At 44.6% G+C, this 13,160-nt stretch overlaps 1 protein-coding gene across 1 annotated transcript in view; it reads right to left on the reverse strand.

Annotated features, from left to right (window-relative positions):
• Window positions 1-13,160, reverse strand: part of eipr1 (EARP complex and GARP complex interacting protein 1) — a 160,402-nt gene that overhangs the window by 46,924 nt on the left and 100,318 nt on the right. The gene's annotated exons all lie outside the window — the stretch shown is intronic.

Below are 13,160 nucleotides of genomic sequence, written 5' to 3' on the forward strand. Positions count from 1 at the left end.
CTCCTTAAAGTTTTGTGAGCCATCAGAATAATCAAGCAGCTAAAAATGCTACAAACATGGATAAGTGTGGAGAGAGTTTTGCATGTTTTGCATTGATTTAAATGGGTGTAGTTTTGATTTTCATATTTTGCTTGGATGTTATAATATAGACAAAGTTCAGTTAGCAGGTTGTGTTATGTTATGTGTGTATATGTGTGACCATGTGTGTTTACTTTTTGTGTTGGTTAACTTTTTTTTGCGCCATGAGTAGGGAAATTTGTTTGGATTGGGTCATATAAGTAATGCAGTGTGGTATACTTCTAAACAAAATTCATGGTCATTGACCTGATATACTCACGCTGTTCATAAGATGGCGGCATAATTGCAACAATGAGATTACCAAATATTTAAAATAAATTTGAAAACACCCCGCAGGCCAGATTCCTTATCAAACATATAACTTCTCACGAACCAAACTGAAGACGCTGGCGGACCGCACCTAGCTCACGGGTCGTAGTTTGGTATAACCCTGAAATAGAGGATTTCAACAGTTATAATTTTTCAGTCACCTTCTTGGAACCTCAGTTTACAAACAAACCACAGACCAACAAACCAAAAAATATTTTGTTGTACAAACCTTGTCTTAGTGTACAAACGTTTGATCCACCTATTGTGTGCCTCGCAGACAGTCATGGTGGGAGGGCTGATCGATCGCCGTTGCTCAGTCAGTCAGCAGAGCAGTAAAGTGCTTTGTTAGCTACTGTGCTACTTTGCGTGCTTTTTAATATTTTTTTAGCCTTTTTACAGAATTTTGTAGTTATGCTAGCTCAATTTGAGTCCAAAGAAAGCAATGGACAATCAATGTGTGGTTTGACATATTCAGGAAGTATCCACACCGTTGTCGACAATGCCCTTTCCCACTTTCTTTCGCTGCACACCAAAAAAAATAACCGACGAGATGGAGTGAATTTTATTTTGTATTCCTACTGCTGGCTGTTAATATTAAGGAGTTTTGTGATTTCAAACTGTGAGTGCACCACAATGGCTAGTGACAGTGTGTGTGCGTGTCAGTAGGGCGGCTGAAAAAAGGGCAGTAAAGCGAGTTGTTGTTGTTTTGACTTCGTTAATGAAGAGACAGTTGATCCATCACGCTCTTGTTATGTTTGTTTAAAGAGAAGATGCGTTACCCGGCCCGGAGGAAGCCCGGGGCCCTCCTCCAGAGCTAGGCCCGGAGGCAGGACTCGTCAGCGAGCGCCTGGTGGCCGGGCTAGCCACCGAGCCCGGCCGGGCACACCCCGAAGAAGCTATGTGGACACACCATCTTTCCCGCCACGTGGGCTCACCACCCGCGGTCGGAACCAGTGGGGTCGGGTGCGCTGCCAAGTGGATGGCAGTGAAAGTGGAGGCTCTAGACGGACCAATTCGGGGCAGCAGAGGCTGACTTTCAGGACGTGGAATGTCTCTACGATGGTGGGGAAGGAGCCTGAGCTGGTGCGAGAGGTGGAGCGCTACCGGTTGGATCTGGTGGGGCTTACCTCTACGCATAGCAAGGGCACTGTAACCACACTCCTGGACAAGGGATGGACCTTGTTCACTTCTGGAGTTGCTCAGGGTGTGAGGGCCCAGGCGGGTGTGGGGGTACTCACGAGTCCCCGGCTGAGTGCCTGTACGCTGGAGTTCACCCCAGTGGACAAGAGGATCGCCTCCCTTCGCCTTAGGGCTGGAGGGGGGAAAACTCTGACTGTTGTTTGTGCGTACGCACCAAACAAGAGTTCAGAGTATTCGACCTTCTTGGATACCTTGCATGGGGTCCTGTATGGGGCACCGGCAGGGGATTCCATAGTCTTGCTGGGGGACTTCAACGCGCACGTGGGCAATGACAGTGATACTTGGACTGGCGTGATTGAGAAGAACGGTCTCCCTGATCTGAACCTGAGTGGTGGATTGTTATTGGACTTCTGTGCTAGTCACGGACTTGCGATAACAAACACCATGTTCAAGCATAAGGATGCTCATAGGTGTACCTGGTACCAGAGCACCCGAGGCCAAAGATCAGTGATCGATTTTGTAATCGTATCAGCTGATCTGAGGCCGTATGTTTTGGACACTCGGGTGAAGAGAGGGGCTGAACTGTCAACTGATCATCATCTGGTGGTGAGTTGGGTCAGATGGCGGGGGGAACCTCTGGACAGACCTGGCAAACCCAAGCGTGTAGTGCGGGTGAACTGGGAACGTTTGGAGGACTCCTCTGTCCGGAAGGACTTCAACTCCCACCTCCGGCGGGACTTCTCGACTATCCCTGTGGAGGTTGGGGACATTGAACAGGAATGGGCAATGTTCAAAGCCTCTATTGCTAAAGCTGCAGCTGCGAGCTGTGGCCAGAAGGTCTTAGGTGCATCAAGGGGCAGGAACCCTCGAACACCCTAGTGGACAGTGGTGGTCAGGGAAGCCGTCCGACTGAAGAAGGAGTCCTACCGGGGTATGTTATCCCAGGGGACTACGGAGGCAGTTGCAAGGTACCGACAGGCCCGAAGGGCAGCGGCTGTGGCTGTGGACGAGGCTAAGCAGAGGGTGTGGGAGCAGTTCGGGGAATCCATGGAGAAGGACTATCGGGCGGCACCAAAGCTGTTCTGGAAGACCATACGGAACCTCAGGAGGGGGAAGCAGGGAACCATCCAAGCTGTGTACGGCAAGGATGGGACTTTGCTGACTTCAAGTGAGGAAGTCGTAGGGCGTTGGAAAGAGCACTTTGAGGAACTCCTGAACTCAAATACATCAGACACACCCTCCCTGATAGGAGCAGAGCCTGAGGATGATGGGGGATCGACGTCGATCTCTCGGAGTGAAGTCACTGAGGTAGTTAGACAACTCCACAGTGGCAAAGCTCCAGGGGTTGACGAGATCCGTCCAGAAATGCTGAAGGCTTTGGGTGTTGATGGGCTGTCTTGGTTGATACGCCTTTTCAACATTGCATGGAAGTCTGGGACAGTGCCGAGGGAGTGGCAGACTGGGGTGGTGGTTCTCCTTTTCAAAAAGGGGGACCAGAGGGTGTGTGTTAATTACAGGGGTATCACACTACTCAGCCTCCCTGGGAAAGTTTACGCCAAGGTACTGGAAAGGAGGGTCCGGCCGATGGTCGAACCTCAGATTCAAGAGGAGCAATGTGGATTCCGTCCTGGTCGTGGAACAACTGACCAGCTCTTTACTCTTGCGGGAATCCTGGAGAAGGCCTGGGAGTATACCTAGCCAGTCTACATGTACTTTGTGGATTTGGAGAAGGCGTATGACCGGGTCCCCCGGGAGATCTTGTGAGAGGTGCTGAGGGAGTACGGAGTGAGGGGAACCCTGCTGAGAGCCATCCAATCTCTGTACAACCAAAGCGAGAATTGTGTCCGGGTGCTTGGATGTAAGTCGGATCCGTTTCCTGTGGGGGTTGGTCTCCGCCAGGGCAGCGCTCTGTCACCTATCCTGTTTGTGATTTTCATGGACAGGATTTCTAGGCAGAGTCGTGGCCATTGCCGAGAGGGTATACGTCTGAGGCCATGGTTCTCAGCAGGAAACCGATGGTTTGTACAGTCCAGGTAGAGGACGAGACTCTGTCCCAAGTGGAGGAGTTTAAGTATCTCGGGGTCTTGTTCACAAGTGAAGGAAAGATGGAGAAGGAAATCAGCCAGAGAATCGGAGCAGCTGGGGCAGTATTGCAGTCTCTCTGCCGCACTGTTGTGACGAAACGAGAGCTGAGCCAGAAGGCAAAGCTCTCGGTCTACCGAGCTATCTACATTCCTACTCTCACCTATGGTCATGAAGTGTGGGCCATGACCGAAAGAATAAGATCGCGGATACAAGCGGCCGAAGTGAGTTTCCTCAGAAGGGTGGCTGGCATCTCTCTTAGAGATAGGGTGAGAAGTTCAGTCACCCGAGAGAGACTCGGAGTAGAGTCGCTGCTCCTTCGCTTGGAAAGGAGCCAGCTTAGGTGGTTCGGGCATCTCGTGCGGATACCTCACGAGCGTCTCCCTAGGGAGGTCCTCGTTGCACGTCCCACTGGGAGGATACCCCGCGGTAGGCCAAGGACCAGATGGAGGGATTACATATCCTCTCTGGCCTGGGAACACTTCGGGATTCCCCAGGAGGAAGTCGCTAATGGTGCTCTGGAGAAGGAAGTCTGGGAGTCTCTGCTGGAGCTGTTGTCCCCGCGACCCGATTCTGGATAAGCATGGATGGATGGATGGATAATTTTATATTGTGTTCAAAGTGTACAAACCTTTACTAAAATATGGACTTTTGTCAAAGCTGGAACCCATTTTTTACATTTACATTGTTTTTACGGATACATCTGCTTCAATATACTGTAAAAACTTTTCTATTTAAGAACCGTTTCAAAAACCATTTGGGTTTAGAATAGAATAGAATAGAATAGAAAGTACTTTACTGATCCCTGGGGGAATTTCAGCACCACAGTTTGCTCACAATAGACAATAATAATAAATTATAATAATAAATAATATAATATATATAATATATTATATATATAATATATGAATAATATAAATATATTCTACATATATTCTACATTTAAGTGCAGTCAAGGAACAGGTGCATTATACAGTCTGATGGCTGTCGGTATGAAGGACCTCTTGTGTCGTTCCGTGTTGCATTTTGGGAGTCTGAGCATTTCACTGAACGTGCTCATTCTCTCCACAAGGTCCGAGTGTAGTGGGTGGGAGGTGTTGTCCGTAATGGCTAGGAGTTTTGCTAGATTTCTCCTCTCTGACACCACCACCAGAGAGTCTAGCTCCACTCCCACCACGTTACTGGCCTTCTCTACCAACTTGTCCAGTCTGTTTGCGTCCCTCGCTCTCAGCCCGCTGCACCAGCAGGACACGGCGTACAACAAGGCGCCCGCCACCACCGACTCGTAGAACATTTTCAACATCTTTGTACAGACGTTGAAGGATCCTAGCCTCCTGAGGAAGTAGAGGCGGCTCTGTCCCTTCTTGTAGAGTGCCTCAGTGTGTTTTGACCCATTCAGCTTGTTGTCGATGTGTACACCGAGGTATTTATAATCCTCAACCATGTCCACATCGACCCCCCTGATGGAAACAGGGGTCGCCGGAGTACTCCTCCTCCTTCCCAGGTCCACAACCAGCTCCTTGGTCTTCGTCACATTAAGCTGGAGGTGGTTCTTTCCACACCATGTGACAAAGTCCTCCACCACTGCCTCGTATTCCTCATCATCACCATCCTCGATACACCCCACTATCGCAGAGTCATCAGAAAACTTCTGAAGGTGACAGGACTCTGAGTGATAGTGGAAATCGGTGGTGTAGATGGTGAAGAGGAAGGGGGAGAGGACTGTGCCCTGTGGGGCCCCGGTGTTGCTGACCAGCCTGTCAGACACACAGTCCTGCAGTCGCACGTACTGTGGTCTGTCAGTCAGGTAATCAACAACCCAGGACATCAAGGGGGCCTCCACCTGCCTCGTCTCTAACTTCACCCCCAGTAGTCCAGGCCGTATGGTATTGAAAGCACTGGAGAAGTCAAAAAACATGACCCTCACACTGCTCGCAGGCTTGTCTAGGTGGGTGTGGGCTCGGTTCAGCAGGTAGATGACTGCGTCTTCCACTCCCAGTCGGGGCTGGTAGGCGAATTGGAGTGGGTCCAGGTGGGGCTTGACTGTAGGGCGGAGTTGTTCCAGGACCAACCTCTCCATGGCCTTCATAATATGGGAGGTTAGAGCCACCGGCCTGTAGTCCTTCGACGTGCTGGGTCGCGTGCACTTAGACTTAGACTTATACTTCCTTTTTTATTGTCATTCAAATTTGAACTTTACTGAACTTGGGGATGGGGACCACGCATGAGGTTTTCCACAGTGTGGGGACATTCTGCAGCCTAAGGCTCATGTTGAAGATGTGCTGGAGCACACCACACAGCTGTGGGGCGCAGGCTTTGAGCACCCTGGGGCTCACACCGTCAGGACCCGCGGCCTTGCCTGTTTGTAGCTTATTTAGCTGTGCATTCACGTGTTCTTCAGACAGACACACTGGGGGCGTCTCAGGTTGTTGGGGTAGGGGGGGTCATCAAGCTGAGGGTGAGGTGTTAAGTGGGGGAAGGTAGTCATTGGAATTGGGGGGCTGTTTTGGATTGGTTCGCTGAAGTTGTCAGGGGGCCGGCTGGCATGTCTTGGGGGGGGCGGGAGCTTGTTGGAGCCACTGTGTCAAACCTGTTAAAGAACTGGTTTAGTTCATTGGCCCTCTCTTTGTCTCCGCCCCCCCCCACCCCCCAACGGTTTGAGGCCGGTGATGGTCTGCATACCTCTCCAAACTGCCTTCATGTTGTTGTCCTTCAGCTTCCTCCTGTAGTTGGTCTTCAGCAGCCCCTGAACTCTTTTCACCTCCTCCCTGTTACCAGCATTGAATGCCCTCTTCTTCTCATTCAGTAGGGCTTTGATGTCCTTGATCACCCACGGCTTGTTGTTTGGGTAGCAGGTGACCGTCCTTGATGGGACATTTGAGTCAACACAGAAGTTGATATAGTCTGTGATGCACTCTGTGAGCCCGTCAATGTCCTGTCCATGAGCACCTGCCAGTCAGTTACCTCAAAACAGCCCTGTAGTGTCTCTTGGATGACCTCATCAGTGCCAACCATGCTGTAAAACCACAGATAAGTCAAAGGCTTAAAAACAGGCCACACAGGGTGTGGAAGAGTTCAAGTATCTCAAGTTCTTGCTTACAAGTGAAGGAGCGATGGATTGTGTTAGTGATAGGTCATTTGAAGTAGTGTGGTCACTCGTTGAACTGTTGAGGTGCATTTACAGTATATAATCTACATTCCCGTCTTCCTCTTTACTTTTGCAAAACATGTTGTGAGTACATTATGTTTAGTCACATTATGTCAAGTTATACACAAAATAAATTTCCCTAATGACAAGTCCACATTTGGCAAATGGCCAACATATTTGGGGTAGGAAGGTGGTTATGTGGGTGAACCAGGTGTTTGACCTTCGGTCACTGAACAGGAGGAAAACAATCAAGGATGTTGAAAATAACTTACAAATAATTTTATAATGTGTTGAAATTTCAAAACTGCCTTTTGAACTGTATTCCATAATTAACATAACCTTGCATAGTAAATCAGTACAAACTAAAACAGAATTCATGTTTGTTTTATTGGGTGTTATCTTTATTTTTCTAAGTGTGTCTGGGTGACTATCTGTCTGGGGGACAGTGTGCAGAACATATATTTTTTAGGGTGTAGATAACCAACTAAACCAATGAGGGCAACCATGAGCTTTTCTAGGACTGAGGATGTGAGTTTGTACTCTCAAACTGTGAAACTAATGGGAACATATACTGAGCATGGACTTGCTCACTGTCTGTTTCGCTTAAAGCTGGGTGGAATTCCTGATGATAAAAGGCCACATGCAGCAATACTGTTAAAAAAATGTGTATGAAAGATTGATGGCATTTAACACAAACAATCAGATTGTAGGACCCACAACTTACTAAAAAGCAAAACCAGGAAATACTGCGTCAACATGAGACTAGTGGTGATAATAATGTAGCTGTTTAATGGAATCAGACTTGAACTTTAATAGTCACATTAAGTCAATGACATCAGCAGCATTTTACCACAATAAACATTGCCAAAATCAGAGGAATAATGTCTAAATCAGACTTAGAAAGAATAATCCATGCCTTTGTCTCCAGCAGGTTAGACCACAGTAATAGCCTTCTCACTAACTCTAAAAGAGCTGTAAAGCAGTTGCAGTACATCTAAAATGCTGCTGCTCGAGACCTGACTAGAACCATTAAATATGACCATATTAGTCAAGTGCTTAGGTCACTGCACTGGCTTCCTGTAGCTCAGTGAATAGACTTTAAAACAGCTTTGCTTGTGCATAAGTATTTTCATGGTCTTGTACCAAAGTACATCTATGACATGTTAGAGACATATGAACCTCAGGGAATGGTCTCCTGCTAGTGCCCAGAGTCAGGACCAAACATGGTGTGGCAGTGTTTTAATATAAAAGCTCCTAAAATTTGGAATAGTATTCCTTAAGATGTTAGATAAAAAGCAACTAACAGATATAGAGCATATTAATATTTGATGTTTAAATGTGGGCTAGTGGAAATAATAGTGAATATATTGTACTGTATTAAAACAAATAAAGTACAGTATTTTTTTTTTCATTTTGTCTGAAATAGATGGTATGCATTATACTTGAGGTATTGTTAATATTTACAATAAGTTCAGTCATAATTTCTTGATCTGATTTACGTGCAAGCCCTTACTACTTTATCCAATATGACTCTAATTAATGAATACAATGTTTGCATTCTGGATTGAAAGGCTTAACAATCGCATAATTATTCTCCTGCTGGCTGTAGTAGCATGCATTATGATCTTTAAAAATGAGACTGCCACTCTCCCTTTGTGCTCATGTCCAAATCGCCATTGCTGCATCTTTCAAAAGACACAGTGAGGGTAGTACAGCCCAAATGAAGTATGCATGAACTCTTTAATTTGTTACAAGTGGGGTAAGCACTTTTTCATCCATCCTATTAGGGAGTTGCCATACACATCTTGTAAATACTGCAGAGCGTATGCTTTCCGTGTCTCTCTCTCCTTCACCATCACTCCTCTCAATCTCCTCTGCACGCTGCCGTTAGCATGGTGATCGATAGCAAGATGATTATTACTACTCTACCAGAGCCCCCATATGTACATATGCACACAATCGCACACATACATGCACACACACACCGAGCGAGAGGTTGCAAGGTGTGCTACTGATAACCTGCAGTTACAAGGTTAATGTGTCGTGGTACATGTTTGCCATGTCAAACAGGTGCATTAGTGCTCTAAAGCCATGCATTTCCTAATGCACTGCAGACAACAAATAACATCAGGAAGAAAACCACAGGACAGGAATGAATCAAACTTGCATTGGGTCAGAGCAAAAAAGTAATTAGATCTGATAGATTACCCTAAATTGTAGACTATTTGAGAAATAAAAGATCCGACAAAAAATCTAATTGCTGTCTAAACTATTTTTTGCAATTATAGAAGGTTATTGTACAAAACCTTAGGAAAATTGCAGGGCTGCCCATCAAAGAACACCCCAATCAGGACACTTTTGGGGCCTATTGAAGAAAACTTGTAACATGTTGACAAGGCAAAGTATGAGAAAACACAAGTGAATATAGGCAATTCGGACAGTCTTTAAGAATGGAACCAAAGGCCTCCTGACTGCCTGATAATAGGCCATGTTGCCAAGGCGAGACAAAGATCAAGATTATGTAATGTATTATGGGCAAAATCACACTTGGTTGGGCTAAAACAAGCTTTACTTTGTTTGTTTTGTTAGTATGTTTCATATACTGAACTCAAGATCAGATCAGCACTTCCTGTGTGGAGTTTGCATGTTCTCCCTGTGACTGCGTCAGTTCCCTACGGGTACTCCGTGAGGCTTCCTCCCACCTCCTAAGACATGCACCGGAGGATAGGTTGATTGGCAACACTAAATTAGTGTGAATATTGTCTGTCTATCTGTGTTGGCCCTGCGATGAGCTGGCAACTTGTCCAGGGTGTACCCCGCCTTCCGCCCGAATCCAGCTGATATAGGCTCCAGCACCCCCCGCGAACCCAAAAGGGACAAGCGGTAAACAATGGATGGATGGAAGATCAGATCAAATAAGTGGACCGAGACCACTTGGGAGCTGCTTGCAAGGAGACTAGTGTTAAAGTAAGGGAAGTGTGAATGTTGACCAGGCCAAAATGTCAGAACATTGGATATGATGTCACGAAATTCAAGCAAAACTCGGTGATGGTCATCATCAACCAACAGAAAGCAAAATAAAAATCAATGAACATTAAAAGTTAACTGTGCACCCTGATGCTTAAATACAGGGGGTTAACAACAAAGGGGTCATGTTGATCATTACAGTTCAGTGAAGTCTTTAGAAGTGCTGTCTACTTGCAGCACCGTAACACATCAGCTGGTAAATTTTTAGAAAAAAACTCCTATGTTCATATGTAACCTGGAAGATGTTGTTTTGGATGTCTAATCAAGGTTCAACCTTAAGTATGTCCTTCCGAGAACTAGTTTACTCTGCGGCGGAGATTTGGTTTTGGTCTATTTCTTTTGTCAAAGTTACAACTTTTGGAAAAAAAATAGCCCCGTTATAAAAAACATAAATGTGAATGTACGGCAGAGGGGCTGGTTCTCTGGAGCATTTGCCCAACAAAAATACAAACATGAACACTAACGGAACCCCACTCGAGTCACACTAAGTAGCTTTTTTAGATTTTTGGTCTAAACCAGAATGCTGGACTGTTTAAACTTGACCAAACAAACAAACGGACACAAAATGACAATCTCTGAGAGAACAATAATCCAATAAATCAAATGGCTTCTTCTTTGGTAATAGTGTACTCCCTGACAAAAGAAAACATTAAAACTACTTATCCCCCCCAAAAGTGCAGGCATAGATGTTCAGGATAAAGACTGTCGTGGCAAAACTAATATGTAATATTTGAAGTTCAAATGATGAGTCAGATTGTCTGCACGTCTGTTTACTGCAAGGTGGTGTCTTGTAAAAACATCATGCTAAACTCTGATAATTAAACTAACACGGGTCTTACAATACATCATTCTGACATCTGTCAGATTTAATGCATTCAGTATCATGCTCAAATATAACAGGCTGTTTTAAATTAGGTACATGTTCTCCCCAAAAATGTAATACTGGTAAATATTTTAAATCCTCTTTAGAACCATTGTCTTCTGCAGTGAAAATTTATGTTTTCCTTAACAGGGAAATGTTTGTCTGAAATGTGTAAATCTGATAAAAGAAGTAGACCAAAAACAAATGTCCACTTTAGAGGATGCTGGTTCTCAGGAACATATGAATAATGAGAAACATAATAGAATCGCATGTTACACAATTCAACATGCCCAAAATAAGTAGAAAGAAGCACAACTTATTTTATTCTACCCTATATGTCTAGGCAATTACTGATAATATGTTCATGTCTTGTGTTTAACATATTCCAGTGTTGTTAATAACATGACCAGGGCTCTCCATCATTACTTCTGCTTCTGAACCTCACACCCGCGTTTGACACAATGGAACATTCAATTCTCCCACATCGCCTTCATACAAAATCTGATTTCTCTAGCACTGCTCTGAGATGTTCCGGTCCTATCACACTGATAGAGCTGAGTATGTGGCCCTGGGGGAGTTTAAATCCAAAACTCACTCGGTCTTTTGTGGAGTTCCACAAGGGTCGGTACTTGGGACGACCCTCTATATGCTCCTCCTGGGCCACGTCATTGGCAGCAATGAAGTGTCCATTCATAACTATGTCGATGACACTCAACTCTATGTATGTAAGACTGGACCCGGCCTCTCCCCCTGCCCTTGCAGCTCTCACCTCCTGCCTGGAGGAGATAGAGGAGTGGATGTCACAGAACTTTCTCCAGATAAACAGCACCAAAACCGAAGCTCTCCTAATCGGCACCCCCTACCAACTATATTGCCTTTCAGTGAATTGCACGTTTCTTTGGCCATGCCACTACTCCTTCCTCCTGTGTTACCACTTGGGTGTCAATTTTGACCCCCTCCTCACTTTTGATTTACATGTCCCACATCTATCCAAAACTGCTTACTTTCATCTGAGAAACATTGCCAAAATGCGCCCCTCTCTTTCCCTCTGTGATGCTGAGAAGCTGGAACACTCCTTTGTGTCCTCCAGGCTGGATTATTGTAATGTGCCCCCTGTCTGGATCCCGAGCAGAAGCCTTCAAAAGTGTCAACACATTCAGAACAGTGCTGTCAGGGTCCTGACGAGGACACGTAAGTTTGATCACATAACCTCTTTTCTCCATAAACTCCATTGGCTCCCGATAAATATCCGTATTGAATATAAACTCTTCCTTCTGACTGATCATTGCATCCATGGAAATGCTCTACAATACCTGAAAATCCTCAACATACAGACCACATCCAGACCCCTCCGGTCCACTAACACTTACCGTCTCTGTCAACCAAAACCAAAGGCCTACTTTGTGACTATTCCGCGCCTCTGGAACGTTTTGCCAGAGGTAATGCGGGTGCTACTAACTGTGGAGTGCTTCAAACAGCACCTTAAACATTTCTGTTCAGGAAATCTACCATTGATTTGCCCCACCTTCCTTTTATACTTGTTTTGTAAAGCTTTTATAATATTGTTTTAATTATGACTCTTTTTAACCCTGCTGTAGCACTTTGAGGTTATATACGCAAATGCAAAGTGCATTATTAAAATGCATTAATATTATTATATAATATCTACAGTAATTACAATTTTTAAAATAGGAAATAAAAAAAGAATGGATTATAAATAAATAGACTGGTTATTAAATAAGAAATAAATACAGGAAATACAAATACAAAACCCCTTCAAGCTCAAAATTCCATGTAGTGTAAGCACATGCTGCTACAGTATTATTACAAAATACATTAGTGTCTGGGTCAATAACGGTCTCCAAATTAAAGTAGATCAATGATTAATCTTAGAGGTTTCCAATTCCAGAGCGTCTCAATCTGCAATATTTTAATCACACTGCATCGTTTTATAATTTTATGTCGTCTTCATTTTTGTTGTTTTATATACTTTAAAAGTCCAGTTGATCTGATATTTAATGTTATTAAACTCTTTTATGTAATAACATTGTAAATTATATAACATATCTTATTCCTTGACAGCCGTGTTAACAAAGCTAACGCATCAAATCAAAAGATCCATGCATTTTGGCGTGAGCTTGCACTCAGTTTTGGATGATTCTGTTCACGGAGGGGGGTTGTAGTCTTGCTACGCTGTGACGTCACCAAGAGGTTTATTTAGACATCAGACATTTAGATATCCTCCCGCTTTGCTATAGGCCGTGAGGAAACACAAAAAAAGGTAAGATAAAGTATTATTTTCATCCAATCTAAGCATGCACTTTACCCAAGTACTGACATAAATGGTCTAAATCAATCCAAGAGTAACGTTGTGACCAGGTGTATTAATATAAGGTTTAAGTAAATGTTCCACCATGTCTGGAAAAAAATAGCGGTTGCAATTTTAAGATATAGGATAGGACAGGATAGAACAGATTGTTATTTATCCCACAATGGGGAAATTACATTGTTGCA

The sequence above is a fragment of the Nerophis lumbriciformis genome, linkage group LG08, assembly GCF_033978685.3.
Source record: "Nerophis lumbriciformis linkage group LG08, RoL_Nlum_v2.1, whole genome shotgun sequence".
NCBI lineage: Eukaryota > Metazoa > Chordata > Actinopteri > Syngnathiformes > Syngnathidae > Nerophis > Nerophis lumbriciformis.